Source organism: Taudactylus pleione, unplaced genomic scaffold (genome assembly GCF_031769625.1).
Source record: "Taudactylus pleione unplaced genomic scaffold, aTauple2 ptg000136l, whole genome shotgun sequence".
NCBI lineage: Eukaryota > Metazoa > Chordata > Amphibia > Anura > Myobatrachidae > Taudactylus > Taudactylus pleione.
This window is the reverse complement of record NW_028284538.1, coordinates 4,107,071-4,121,877: the sequence shown is the minus strand read 5'-3', so window position 1 is coordinate 4,121,877 and position 14,807 is coordinate 4,107,071.

The following is a 14,807-nucleotide window of genomic DNA, read 5'->3' as shown; positions in this document are numbered from 1 at the left end:
TTGGTGGGCGTGCCGGGGGCGTGCCTCCCTGATGGGGGCGTTCCCACGGGAACGCCTCCCGTCAGAAGCCGGCCCACTGACATCACTAGTGATGTCAGTGGGAGTGATTTTGGCTCTGATAGAGCCAAAATCACTCCGAGCCTTGTGGTTGAAAAACTCAACCACAGGCTTTTGTACGCAGTTTCGATGGTCGCGATGGTCAAGACCACCGCGGCCATCAAACTGCACGCTCGTATAGCCTGTGGGTGGTGACCCACAGCTATACGAGCGTCCAGGAGGACGCTCCATTTTCATGGAGGGCGGCCCTCATTCAGAGCGTACGGCTCTGAATGAGGGCCTTAGATTTGTAGTGCTAATTGGTATTTTGATGGAGATTTCAGTGAAATCTCCAGCATTGTGCCAATAGTACGTAGGTACAATACATAAAATTATGCAGAAACTGCAGTGTCTATATAAATTTATGTAAAAAACAGCTTGATACATAGGCCCTAAAAAACAGGACTCTCCAGTTGCTAAATGCAAGAAAACAAAACTAAAAATCCCACTAACTACAACTGCTTGACAAATTCACAATGAGGTGCACGCAGAAGGTTTCTAGCTTTGGAAGACAGTGTTCACAAAGTGCTTAATTTTATGTTACTATTAGTGTGTTGTAAAACCAGGCTTATGTGCATCGCCAAGTACTATTCAAAATGTTAATGAAAAAGCAGTTTAGTTTTTTAACAAAAGCACTGCTTGTGTATACATTATGTAAAGTTATCCGGCTTACCTTTATTGTTAGGGTTTAGGTTTTGGCATCCCCCGGGGGGAGATTAGGGTTGGGCACCCCCTGGGAGGGTTAAGGGCAGGCTTCGGGGAGGGGGTGTTAGGGTTAAACACCCCGGGGGGAGGTCAGGGTTAGGCATCACCTCGGGAGGGTTAGGTTTAGGGTGCAGGGGGGTTAGGGTTAGGCATCACCAAGGGAGAGTTAGGGGGGGAGAGGGGAAGGTTAGGGTACTTATCAGCCACCGGGATATCATACCTAACTCCTTGCTTCAGATATATATTTTCAATATTTCATGCATTATAAGTAGATAAGCCTTTTGTATTGTAACTCGCATTCAGCATCTACAGACCTGGCTTAATGCTCCCACAGCCAACAGATACTTTATGTAATATAATGTATGTCTACTACCACCCAAACAACTCCATGGCCAATGTATAGTGTGAGTCCTCTGTACAGCATGACACATAATCGCAGACTGTCACACATTACACATCACAGCAAGAGAGCACTATAACCGGAATGGGATTGTTTAGCCGCCGATTCAAATCCCAACAAGGCTAGCCCGGCAGGACAGAATCCCGACAGTGGAGGTAAGTAACCCTAACCCTTGACCCTCCACCCTAACCATCCCTTAGGGGTGCCTAACCCTAACCTCTCCCCTAGTGCCTAACCCTAACCTCCCCCCGTTAGTGCCTAAACCTGACCCTCCCTCCCGCACCCTAAACCTAACCCTCCCCGGGGGGGGGTGCCTAAACGTAACCTTCCCCACAGGGGTGCCTAACCCCAACCCCCCCTTCTCCTAGCCTAACCCTGCCTGGGGGGTTCCTAACACTAAGTTCTCCCGGGGTGCCCTAAATTTAACCCCCCCAACCACAGGCTAAGCGAATACTTACCCTATCAGCGCCGATCGGGATGGCAGGGGTCGGGGTTTCGGCATCAGGATTCTGACAGGGGTTGGTATCTCGACGCCTGTCATGAATCCCTAGCCAGCATTCTGCCGCCGGGATTGTGACCGGCAGCCTTGGGGCCGCCGGTCACATAACTACATCCCCTATAACCACCTGCTCTCCTCTCCTCACTCAAATCTTCCCACACACAGAGCAGCAACAAGTTAACACATACACAAACGGGGAAGTTAGAAAACAACACATTACAGGAGCAAATATGTCATTGCTGTCTGTACCTGGAAAAACACACAGTCAGGTGTGGGAGAAATTAGGTGAGTCCAAGATACAGCTGGTAAGAGTTTCTCCAGGTACTTACCATGTGATGCTATGTATAGTCTTCAGACTTTGTTAAATGGTCACCCTACCTTAAGGCACTGCAGTAGGAACCTTCAGCACTGCTGCACTCCCGGCTGTTCAACTGGCAGCCAATGTGGGTTGGCTGGTTGGGCTCCAACTGAGCGGTGGCTAGGGGTCAGGCGGGTTGCGGGCTTCCTGGGGCTCAGCTACTTATACTGCAGCAGTGGCGGGTGCTTGGCCACTCTCTGTAGTAAAGGTCAGTGGTTATCAGCGGGCTGCGGGAGCCATCAGAGCTCTCTACACAGATGCTGACAGGCGGGTTTCCCAGGATGTGGCTGGATGCACTACAGCAGTAATGGGTGCGCCCCTGCTGTGCTGCAGTGCAGTGAGAGATCAGCGATCGCGGGCCACAGGCAAATGCAGTCCAAGTTAGCTTCCTGGCTGGCGTGCACTACTAGGGGCGGGGTCTCATCTGGGCTGTCAGGCGGACCCACAAGTGTGTCGGCCCACTGGCAATCTTCCCAATGAAATCAATGGCCAATCCGACCATGGGCACACTGCACGCTGATGTATGCTGCGCTATACTCTGCTGATTAAAGTGACTGTGTCCAGATGCACAAGTGGCTGTGCTGATAAAATTACTGTGTATAGGGGGCACACTGCACGCTGGTGTTTGCTGCGCTAAACTCTGCTGATTAAAATCCAGACTCACAAGTGGCTGTGTGTACAAGGCATGCTGATGTGTGTAGTGTTGTACTCATGCCCATCTGCTCCAGTGTAAAAAAAAGTAAAATAATATATTTTTTAAAAGTTTAAATAAGTAAAAAAAAATAAAACAGTTTTTTTTTTCTACCTGTACCCCACTGTGTATACAAGCAACATGACTCATTGGTCCATAGCCCACTGTGTATACAGTTACTGTGACTCTGTTGGTGTTAGCCTGTTGGCCTTGAAGAAAATATTGCTTACATATATAACCTGTGCTAATAGTACATACTGTATGTGTTAAGGCTTGGGCATGAGCATAGGGAATTAGTTCTGCAACAGCCTTGAGGGCTGGTATACCTTGGCTGGATGCGGCCGTGCAGCAGCCTTGAGGGCTGGGTATGACTTGACTAGTCGTGGCCCGAGGGCCAAGGGTGAGATGCAGCGTTTGGGCTGTGGGAACAGCCTTGAGGGCTGATATTCCTTGGCTAGTTGTGGCCTGAGGGCCATTGGTGTGATGCAGCCTTTGGGCTGTGGGAGCAGCCTTGAGGGGTGGATGCAGCCTTTGGGCTGTGGAGGCAGCCTTGAGGGCTGGATACAGCCAATGGGCTGTGGAGGCAGCCTTGAGGGCTTGTAAGTCTCTGGTGTAATATGCACAAGGGTGTGGAGGTGCGATCAGTGTCACCGGGTTGACACTGGTGGAGGTGCGCCAAATTGCGGAATTTAGATGCTAAGGTGCGCCCAATGCCGCTGGGTTAACACTGGTAACGGTGCGCCGGATTGTGCACTTTGTATGCTGAGGTGCGGCCAATGTTGCCGGGTTGATACTGGCGATGGAGCTCCGGACTGCGCACTTTTGATGCTGAGGTGCGGCCAATTTTGCCGTGTTGACACTAGCAATGGTGTGCTGGACTGTGCTCTTTGGATGCTGAGGTGTGGCCAATTTCGCCAGGTTGACATTAGCCGCCGGATGCTGGCATACGCCCAAGGATGAGAATGCACGCCATGCCACCTAGATGACAAATCAGCACTAGATAGCGTGCGAGCTGGACTGCCTGGATGGAACAAACAGCAGCGGGTAAACACAGCAAAACAGGATTCTGGAACTCAACTTACGAACAAGAGACTGGGCACAACTGGAAACTCGAGAAACGCTATCACCGGCATGGAGTGAAGGGCTGGCTGGAATTTAACAGAAACAGGGCCCAACCAGAGCAAACTTCCCTAAATGACAGACTAGTGTGCAGCTGGGCTGTGCACAGACAGGAGAATCAATTAGTGTGCACCTAATACTGCTGTAATAATACACACAGGCAGTAATTAGTGCAGAGCCTCAGTAGCAACTAAGGCTGGAACTGCAAACAATATGCTGCAACCACAGATCCTAACAGGAGGAAGGAGGAGACTTCAACCAACGCTTGCCCGGCGTTCACCCCGCACAGCATTGGCAGCACGGCGGCTTGTGACAGTATGTTCCTTTTTTTAAACTATATATTCCAAGCATTTGCAAGTATTACTTGCTCATACAACATAAAATGTATAATACAATAGAGATGAGCAGTTTGGAGAAATCTGCCTGAGCCGAATTTAGGGGTACAGAGTCATGACTCAAATCTGTGTGTTTCACTGCTGCTTATTGTGTGTGTGAGTGAAACGGGTGGATTTATTCAAGGCAATGCCTAATGCTTTTATAATCTGCAGGGATCTCACAATCATATCTGTAATACAGTATAATTCCTCTTTAACCTATACTCCCCCATTCTATACGGCACTATGACTAATTACATCCTACATTGTTTTCACCATTAACCATTATAACACTATATAGCCAGTGGACACAGCATATCTGTGCAGCATACACAGTCAATGTGCTCCCTGTGCAGTGTCCCAATATATAGCCTTAATCCTTGATAAGCATACTTAATATAAGCACAGGGACAAATGTAATTCACAGTGCAGGTCTCCGTGTTGCATTATTCCACAGACATAAACAAGGTCATAATAGTCACTAAATTCTAACAACCACAGCAGTGTTCAGCTTACAAATACCAGTGATGTTCCTGTATATAAATCAGTTCTCCATTAAAAAACATATATACAAGGGGTTGATTCTAAGATAGGAGCAAAGCAAAGAATGCAAGTTGTGTAACTTTGTATCTGGGATAAACCATGTTGCAATGCAAGGGGTGCATATACATTTATCATTTTGCATGCAAGGTAAATAGCGGCTGCTGTTGCATGTAGCCCACAAATGCTGGACAGCTTTATTCTTACACTGCAATTTAGATATGAGTTTGGACACAATGGGCCTGATTCAGAGCCGTTCGCTATTTGCGGTCGTTCGTTCAAAAACAAGGGGTGGCTATTCAAATGATCCGTTCGCAAATTGCAGTCTTTCACACCTCTAAGTCTGAACGAGCGAGCAAAACATACGCTCGTTTATTTGTTAAAAACGCCCCCTGGCCGCTCGCACCATACGTCATGTCCGCTATTTATTAGATTAATCGAGTACATCGACCAGCGTATGAACTGCTCGCTATTCTTGTGGTTGGTTTTTGCTACCACAATCTTGCGAGCAGTTCTGGCTATAAAATAACCCAGTGACGTGGTCAATGACGCTGCAGTATTAATTATGCACACCCATAAAACGCCCGTTTTGACCTTTAAGCACGCCTGCGTTCTGATCTCCACTCCCCGTTTTCAAGCACCTTCCCCTGTTACCACCCACATACGCCTCAATCTGTCACTCAAAATAGCAGGCATTCGCTATATTGCGAGCACATGAATTTCGGCCGCACTGACTGATTCGCGCATGCGTATAACGATCCGTACGCATGCGCAGATGTGCGAACATCGCTCGGAACGAGCGTACTGCCGCTAGCGAGTGGCTCTGAATGAGGGCCAATGCTCCCAAGTCTAAAGCTGGGTATACACGACAGATATATCTGCACATTGAGTGATCTGCAGACATATCTGTAGATGATGGTTGTTAATGCACACTGAACAACCATCATCTTCCAGCTAGCCGTGGGTCCCGCTGACCTGCGGTCGCAATGCAACCCCCCCCGTGGCTGCCGCTGCAAATATATGGGCGGTGGACTGATCACCTGTACACATAGCATGATGGACAGATATATCTGCAGATATATTTGCCATTGGCTGTGCAGCACAGCTGACGTGGTATGTCTGTGAACGACATCGTTCAGACATATCGTTGGTACACACTGGCCAATGGGCATACGATATATTGGCCAATCAATCTGCATACACAGCATAAGTCTCTCTGCACATTTTACATCTGCCCCACCTGTATGGTAACATGGTTTTCCAAGATGCACAGTTACTTGCTCTTTTTGGCTATACTCCCAACTCAGAATCAGCCTCATGGTCCTCCAAACACATTCTACAGACAATTTACCCCTTTCTAGTTGTAGACATTAGGCTCATTTTTATCACATACAATCCAATGTAAAATAAGCACAAATGTACAGTAATGTAGGCAAATGCCACATGCATCCCATCATAGCGATATAACTCTCTGCATCAGCTCACACACGGGCCGAGTCACATGAAAAGTAGCTGTATTTGTGAGCAGCTGCGGAAGCCTGATTTACTATGTGAGATTCCATACAGCTAGCGCGAGGCCAAGCGTCTGCATGCAGAATGCCCATTGATTTTATGCCAACCGTCTCGACCATCATCAGCACTTACTGTATGACAGCCCCATCCCTGGGTGCAAGATACCCAACGTGTTTCGCCTATAACGAAATGTCATAAAATGTCTTCCCTTCCTAGTACACAGGACTTAGAATTACATGGAGCTTTAGATACACGCCCATAATACTCCTGCAAGTCATGGCAGTTCCTTACAATTGCTTTGTCGCTGCCCAGTTCCTGCCTCAAAATGCTAAATTTCATGGAAAGAATGATCCAGCCAAGTTGTCTGACTCAGAATACAGATGTGTCCTCCTTGCGCGTTAAACAGTCCACCATGGCGCGCCAGGCTGTGGCGTGACTCGGTAACACTGATGGTCTTTTTGTGCAACTTTTTATCTTCAAATGTGTTTTATTGGCACAGCTATGCGAAAAGGTAGCACAAGCAGCTTCTGCTGATTAAAATGATATGCAGCATATCTATGTTGTGTGTGGGTGTACAGTGTCTGCTTGCAAAATGCTATATTACAGTGTCAGCAGCTGTAACACTGTAACGTATCATTTCATATGCAGATACACCCATAGACGCATCTGCAGACTCACACAGAACATAGGCATGCTGCATATCATTATAATCAGCAGAAGCTGTTTGTGCTATCTATTCACATCACTGTGCGAATAAGATGCATTTCAATGTAAAAAGTTGCAAGAAAAGACACTTGGTGCTACTGAGTCATACGGAGCTCCCGCATTGTGTAGTGCGACTTGTAGTGCACAGAGGCTAGATGTATGTGGACACATCTGTAGGATGGACTTATGCAAAAACCTGCCACTCACATCCATGGACAGAGATCCATCCACCTTAAACCAGCTCCAGCCTGTATATTACAGTATATGCCAAAACAAGGCCCATGTGCTGCAAACACAGCAGAGTGCCTGAACCAGAGGTAGATACAATTCCGTCTGCGTATGGATACCACAATTTATATCACACCACACGTGTCGGGCCTGTATAAGCAACTTAGAGCAATTATAGGTGATTCAGAGTCTTATGCATCTGCTACATCTCCACTTGCAGCAGAGTGAGCGTTGATAGGCGGCAACTTGCGTTCACAGGTCTGATATGTTTGCTGTGGGAGGGATAGAAAGAATGGCTTGTGCAGGGATCCATCTGACTTTAGGCAGGTCTCTTGCATCAAGGATAGGGCTGGTGCAAATACATGCTGATGATGGCTCTTTTCACCAGCGAATGCCTGCAGCCGCTGCGGCCTCATAAATGCTGCTGACTCTAAATAAAAGGGCGAAATTCACATTTATTTCCAAACACTAACTGGCATTCCGAAAGACATTAGTAATCAGTCCAGGAGCCAATAGATTAAACTAAACAACTATGTATAAATTTAATAAAAATGCATATACTCATATAAAAATCCTTAACTGTTAATGTGTTATAAGGACTGATTGTTATAAAAAGGCCCCATTAGGAACACCGGCATATTTGTTTAAAACAGTCTGTCCAAAACCTGCTCAGCTCTCACCAGACCTTTGTATAGGTATAATTGTGATCTTTGATCCTCAAATTTTCAGACCTCCAGGTCTGTAGCGATAGTCCACCTAGGGAAAATGCGGTACTCTGAAGGGCTGTTGATGGGGAAGTACCCAGTGTTCGAGGCAGATAGCCGAATGATCCTGACTTTTGTGGCTCCTCAGGGGATAATCAAGTCAGCTCGTGACCGCCTTTACCTGCTGCATCGATCCAAGTACAGCATAACAAATAGAGCTCCACTTATGTACAGCAGACGGCTCCCGGAGAACAAATGAAGACATGTAGGTGATCAGATAAGTATCCGGCAAGGTATAAAAAACTACTGACGCGTTTCTCTTCCGTTCCTGGAGGCTTTGATCACACTGATCGCACCCCCCCTGGATTTGCCCCTGGCTGAGGGACTCACAGCATCCCTTCTCGTTGGTGCACAGCGCTGCAAACCTGTTTTTTTTCTAAGAGGGGTGTGATCATGCCTCCCATGATTAGGCCATGTCCCAGAATCTAACAGGGCCCGGACCAGCTCTCTACAGCCCTGCCCATCAGTGATGCACGTATAGGAAATATTTTAAAGAGGCATATAAAGGTATCTTATCACTTACCATCCCCTGGTCTGTGTGTTGCCAATAGACAAAACATGAGGCGGGGTGTAACCAAAAAGAACAGGAACACCCAATAGTTTCAATCTGTTTTTAACACATTTCATTACCAAAAAATAAATGGAATTAAAAAGCAGGTATAAAACAAAAGGGAAAGCTTAAAATTGACTTCTAACAGATACTGTATACTGTAAGATGTAATGGGCCTTGAACAATATCTGTGGTACTCGGGAATATTGGGAGAAGGTCTTTAGCTCCCTGCAGAGAAGTCCTCTAAAAATGAAAAGTGGTGGTGTTGCCCATAGAAACCAATAAGATTCTGACTATCATTTTCTAGAATACATTAGAGAAATGATAGCTATAATCTGATTGGTTGCTATGGACAACACCACCACTACTTTTAATTTTTAGAAGAGTTAGTAAATCTACTCCTGTGTGTTTATAATTGATTTGTATATATTTTTTTGCTCTGGACTTTGATTTATAAACTATATATTATTATTATTATTATTATTATTATCATCATTTATTTATATCGTGCCACAAGTGTTCCGCAGCGCCTTACAAAGTACATGAACAAATAAGTAACCAGTGACTTACAGTACAATACAAAGCAGGACATGGACATGAATAATAAACATTGCTATATTAGCGACCTTTACGCCCACATAAGCAGCCGAGTGTTGGTTGCCCTAGTGGGGAGTAAGAGATAAATTAAATTACAGTAGGGAGAAGCACAAGAGGGTAGAGGGCCCTGCTCGATAGAGCTTACATTCTTTAAGGGAGGGGCAGATGAACAGGAGTGACACAGATGGGGTAGGCGGGGAGGAAGGAAGATGTAGCAGCAAGTTAGGATGAGAGCAGGAAGGCTATAATGAAGTAGTGGGTCTTAAGAGCTCGTTTGTAATATTGTAGAGAGGTGGAGAGTCTGATGGGGAGAGGGAGGAAGTTCCAAAGGTGGGGAGCAGCGCAGGCAAAGTCTTGGAGGCGGGAGTGGGAGGAAGTAATCAATTGGCATGAAAGGCGGCGTGTATTAAGTGAACGAAGAGGGCGGACAGGAGATTGAAGGGAGATGAGGCCAGAGATGTAAATGGGAGAGGAATGGGTGAGGGCTTTGTAAGTGAGTGTGAGAACCTTGAATTTGAAGGGAAGGGCACAGGTGACCATATATGTACATGTCCTTAATTTTTTGGTAGGTGATTGAAATTTGGCCTTATGTCTTATTACTAATTGATAGGCTTTTTGCCTGTTTTTAACTTTTTATGTGTAATAAATATTTGGTTAATTTTTTAATTAATGTGTGTCTTCTGGCTGCGGCCAAAACACACATCCATTGTGTAGAGCAGTGATTCCCAGCCTCGGTCCTCAAGGCATACTAACAGTCCTGGTTTTTGTGATATCCATGTTTCAGCACAGGTTGTTAAATCAAAATAACTGAGGTACTGATTAAGTTACCTATGCTCAAGTAGGCTATCCTTAATACATGGACTGTTAGTGTGCCTTGAGGACCCCTGGTGTAGAGGAATCTTCTCTATTGTGCTTTACAGAGAATATTTGATTGTCAATTTCTCTTCTCTTTTATACTTTCTTGTATTTTTTTTCTAGTACTTTTAAGTGGGCTTTTATTATCAAAGTTTTGTCAGTAGTTTGTTTCATTTTCTTTACTAGTATACTGTAGTTAACTTAGTACACAGTACAGTATCTCATCATCATTAAGGTTAGGATACCACACAGGAAAGTTATGATTCTGCCCTAATTAAGATGCACTCTTAAGTAACTTAGGGCTTTCAACTGTGGAACTACAGTATTTTAATTCCTCTTAGCTCATTTTCAATAAGTTATGTTATCTATTGTCGTGAATCAGTTAAATTACTGTTTGATTTGTTGATTTATTATGTATATCCCCCTGTCATACTCTAATGTGACCCAGCATCAGCCTATTTGGCACAAGCTATAGTGGGTACTACTGTAGTTACAAATTAGGACCGTGTAGTGGTAATTGCACATTTTAGTGATCCCAGTTCAATTGTAAGTTCTGGAGAATTTTACAAATAAGCAATGGTGCAGATGATAATGTGACCTCTGTCCCTTCCCCCCTGTAGCGTTCCCGCTAGGCTGTTTTAGCGGGGAGCGGCGCCCTGCCCTCCTTCTGGAGGGCAAAAAGTACCCTGCCCTCACAGCCTGCGGGTGCCGTCTTCACCCGCGGGACGCAGTGTCCCGCGGGTTGAGAAATGTGCGGTGACCCGGTCACCGTCATAAAATAGACGCCGGGCACATGCGCCCGGCATCTATTCTCCCTGTCTGCAGCGCTTGGGGCTGCCCGGCGTGCCAGGCACAGCCCCAAGTATGACGAAAAAGGGGACGCGTCTTATAGACACACCCCCTTTTATGGCCATGCCCCCTTTTTTGGGGCACGCGCGCAAAGTTGCCCTCTCTAGCTCCGGCGCCCTGCCTGCCGCTGGAGCTAGAGTGAACACTACCCTGTAGACTAATGTACAGTATGTATGTGAGTATTTATAAGGGAAGAAAGGGATCGCTGCACCCAGGGCGTGAAAAGATAAAAATAACACAAGTTGCAGAGAGTGCGTCAGTTCCCAATGTTGAGTATAGATGCGCCATGTATTCTGACGTAAAATGAATAAAGGTAAAACATGAAACAGTAATTTGGTGGTGCACAAAATGATGAACACATTTTAAAAAAACAGAGCTTATTGTTGAGCCACTAAATTCCTAGACAGGAAGGAAATGCCATATATGGGCGATGCACATAAACCATGATAGGTAACCTTAGATAACACTAAGGTTATTATACATTTAGTGTTGCCGTCCGACTGTACCATCACTTGTATTTATGCTCCAATATACCATTTGTGTCCATAGCAGAGTATATATTTTCTTTTTTTCTGTTAACTTTGTCGGCCTACACTTTGGAATAGTGTTTGAGTGTGACCTGTAGATTTTCATGCACAATTATTAAAAGTTTACATTTACTGGTTTATATGCACTGCCCTTATATGCATTTCCTGTTTAGTATTTAATTGTCTATTATTCAAAGAGGTACTACCTATCATGGTTTATGTGCATTGCACATATATGGCATTTCCTTCCTGTCTAGTATTTAATTGTCTATTATTCTATTAGCTACCACCTATTAGGGTTTATATGCATAGCCCTTATTTGGCAGTTCCTTCCTGTCTAGTATTCTATTGCTTATTATTCAATTAGATACTACATATTAGGGTCCATATGCTTTGCCCTTCTATGGCATTTCCTTCCTGTTTAGTACTCAATTGCTTATTATTCAATTATAGTAGCTACTACTTATAAGGGAGCCTGGGAGGCTAAGTCAGTGTACCTATTGACTGCATGCTGTGCTGATGCCTTTTTTGGACTGTCTTGACAATAACTGTCAGGGGTCGAAACGTCGACTTATGATACACCTGTTGAATCAATAAAACCTTCATTTTACTCAGGGCCGGCTCCAGGGGTCGGAGCACCCTGTGCCGGGTGATCTTCTCCATTGCGCCCTATCTTCACGTGCGTCTGAAAATGGGGGTGTGGCCTAATTACCATAGGCCATGCCCCCTATGTGACATTATCAGGAGGCGTGTCTGCCTCCAAATAACATCAGCCTGGGGGGAGCCTCACTAGCTGTGCTTCACCCAGCCCTCTCCCGTCACTGAATGGATGCGCACGCATGCGCGCAGCATCCATTCAGAGTCCTCGGGGTCCGGCACCGCCACACTTCTGCGGCAGTGGGGGTCCCCAACCTCCTGATTTGACCACCTGCGGGCCACTTTGGCCCACGGGTGGAACAGCGGGACAGTACTGTCACGCTGAAATCGGGATGTTGGGGAGGGGTGCGCCCTCTATGGGTGGCGCCCCTGTGTGACTGCTCAGGTCGAACAACCCTAGAGCCGGCCCTGATTTTACTTATACAGGTGAGTGCCCTCTTTTGGCCCAAGTGACCATAACTTTTTCTATTATTGGTACGGGGACTGCCTTTTACCTTAGTGGAGCACCCCTTTGCTGAATTTTGTTGGTATGTGAGTGCGGACTATTGGGACTATTATATAATCTTTCAAAATACCGGCACTCATAAATAAACGAGCAACATATATCCTGCTGAGGTGCTCACCCTGGGGCTATGAACCCCTCCACATAATACCAAATAACTAAGTGGCACTCTCAGTCTGTTTTCAGTGAAAAAAATTCATACTTTACTGTATCAGTGCATCAACGTTTCGGTGTCCAACCCCCGTCTTCAGGACACAAATAGTGAATAACAAATAAAGCAATTTATACTTACAGGTGAGTGGACATTTCCTGCAGCATGCCGACCAGGTCCCCTTTGTTTGGCGTCTATCTTCCAGTTATTGCGATGACATCACACCGGAAGTGGCGCTAGCCGGGTCCACGGACTGGCTCAGCTGGTAGGAATAACAGTGCTTATACATTAAAACAGTGTCAGATGTCCTAGAAAAACGGACAACACAATAAAAATATAAATACATATAAAACGGCCTAATCACAGCAATACCTTATTATACCAATTTAATAATAAATATGTATATATCTTAAACATTCTTTTGAAAGAATATTCTCAAAAAGTCGTGATCTGTTATTATTACAAGATCACCATCTAGTGGTAAAAATGTAGACTAAAATTTTATATATTGAAAATAGAGAATCAGTTATCAGTTCTACTGTACCTTATAATATCATTCTATATTTAATGAATACAATATATCAAATAATCATGCATTGTTACCTACATATTGCTATTGCATATCAATTTTTACATTCCAAATAATATATCAGTGACATTAATCTCTCTCATGAAGCGGATACATTTTTGTGATCTCCCAATTAAATTTTAGAAGAAACCGTTAAGATTAAGCGCTTCATTTAAGCCATATGGACTCACTGTATTCAACGTGAATATCCAATGGCTTTCAATCTGAAGTAGTCTTTTAGCCCTATCACCGCCCCTGATTGTCCAAGGGACATGGTCTATCATGTGATGCCTTAAGGTAGCCATAGAATGATTGGCTTCCATGAAATGTCGGGCTACTGTCTGCTCACTATTACCTTGTGTTAGAGCAGCCTTAATGGCTGCTCTGTGCTGGGCCATCCTTTCTTTAAATTGTCTCTCTGTCTTGCCCACGTAGTTCAACCCACATGGGCAAGACAGGAGATAGACCACAAATTTAGATGTACACGTTAGGGAATGTTTAATGAAATGTTTTACCTGTGTATGGGTGTTGAAACTTATCACCCGGAATTGAAAAACTGCATGTTACACACCCCATACATTTGTGGCAACCCGCTTTTCTAGCCAGAAAATTGGTGCTTGTTGGATTCATTTTGGCTATATCTGTGCATACCAGTAGATCCTTTAAATTAGGTCCCCGGGTGTAACTAGGCAATAAATGGCTGTCTTTTAACAGTCCAAGTTGGGGATCCGTTGTCACTATGGGCCAAAGATGTTTTGACCGTTTAGTGATTTCCTTGCATTTATGGGTAAAGTGATTAACCCATGGTATGCTGTTCTCTTTAGATCGATTGCTGCTTTTTTCTTGCAGCAACAAAGATCTGTCTATCTCAGCAGCCTTCTTTTTAACGTCCTCAATCAGTCTTTTTGGATAGCCTCTATCTAGAATTTTTTTTGCCATTTCGTTTAGTTGTCCCTCTTTTACAATGGAATCGCTATTGAAACGGCATACTCTGACAAATTCAGAAAAAGGCAGACTAGCCACTGTTGATCTCGGATGACAGCTCTCATATTTTAATAAAGTGTTTCTATCTCTTTCCTTAGAAAATAACTTAGTATTAAGTTTATTAGCTCTGACCATTCAGATTGACGTCTAAAAAATGAATGTTATCATGGCTAAACTTCAATGTAAGTTTAGCTGGGCTGCAGGTCAAGTTGTGTTTATCAATTAACTGTTCTAAAGCATTACTGGGTCCCGTCCATAGAATTAGAAGATCGTCTATATAACGTAAGTATTTGAAAATATATTGACTAACTTCTATGGAGCTGAAGAACAATTCTTTTTCAACTTGGCACATGAATGCGTTTGCAAACATCGGGGCTGCACATGAACCAACATGGAGGATCACCCTGTCTCATTCTGTGTGCCAATGTGGAGTTGTTTTAACACGCCTTTATACCTTCTTAAAGAATGTAAGTGCAATGTACTATTAAAAATCTGTTTTTAAATACGTTATTTGCACTATATTTTTTCTTCTTTTTATGTGTTAACCCTGACTTATATTACTGCAAAGTATATGAG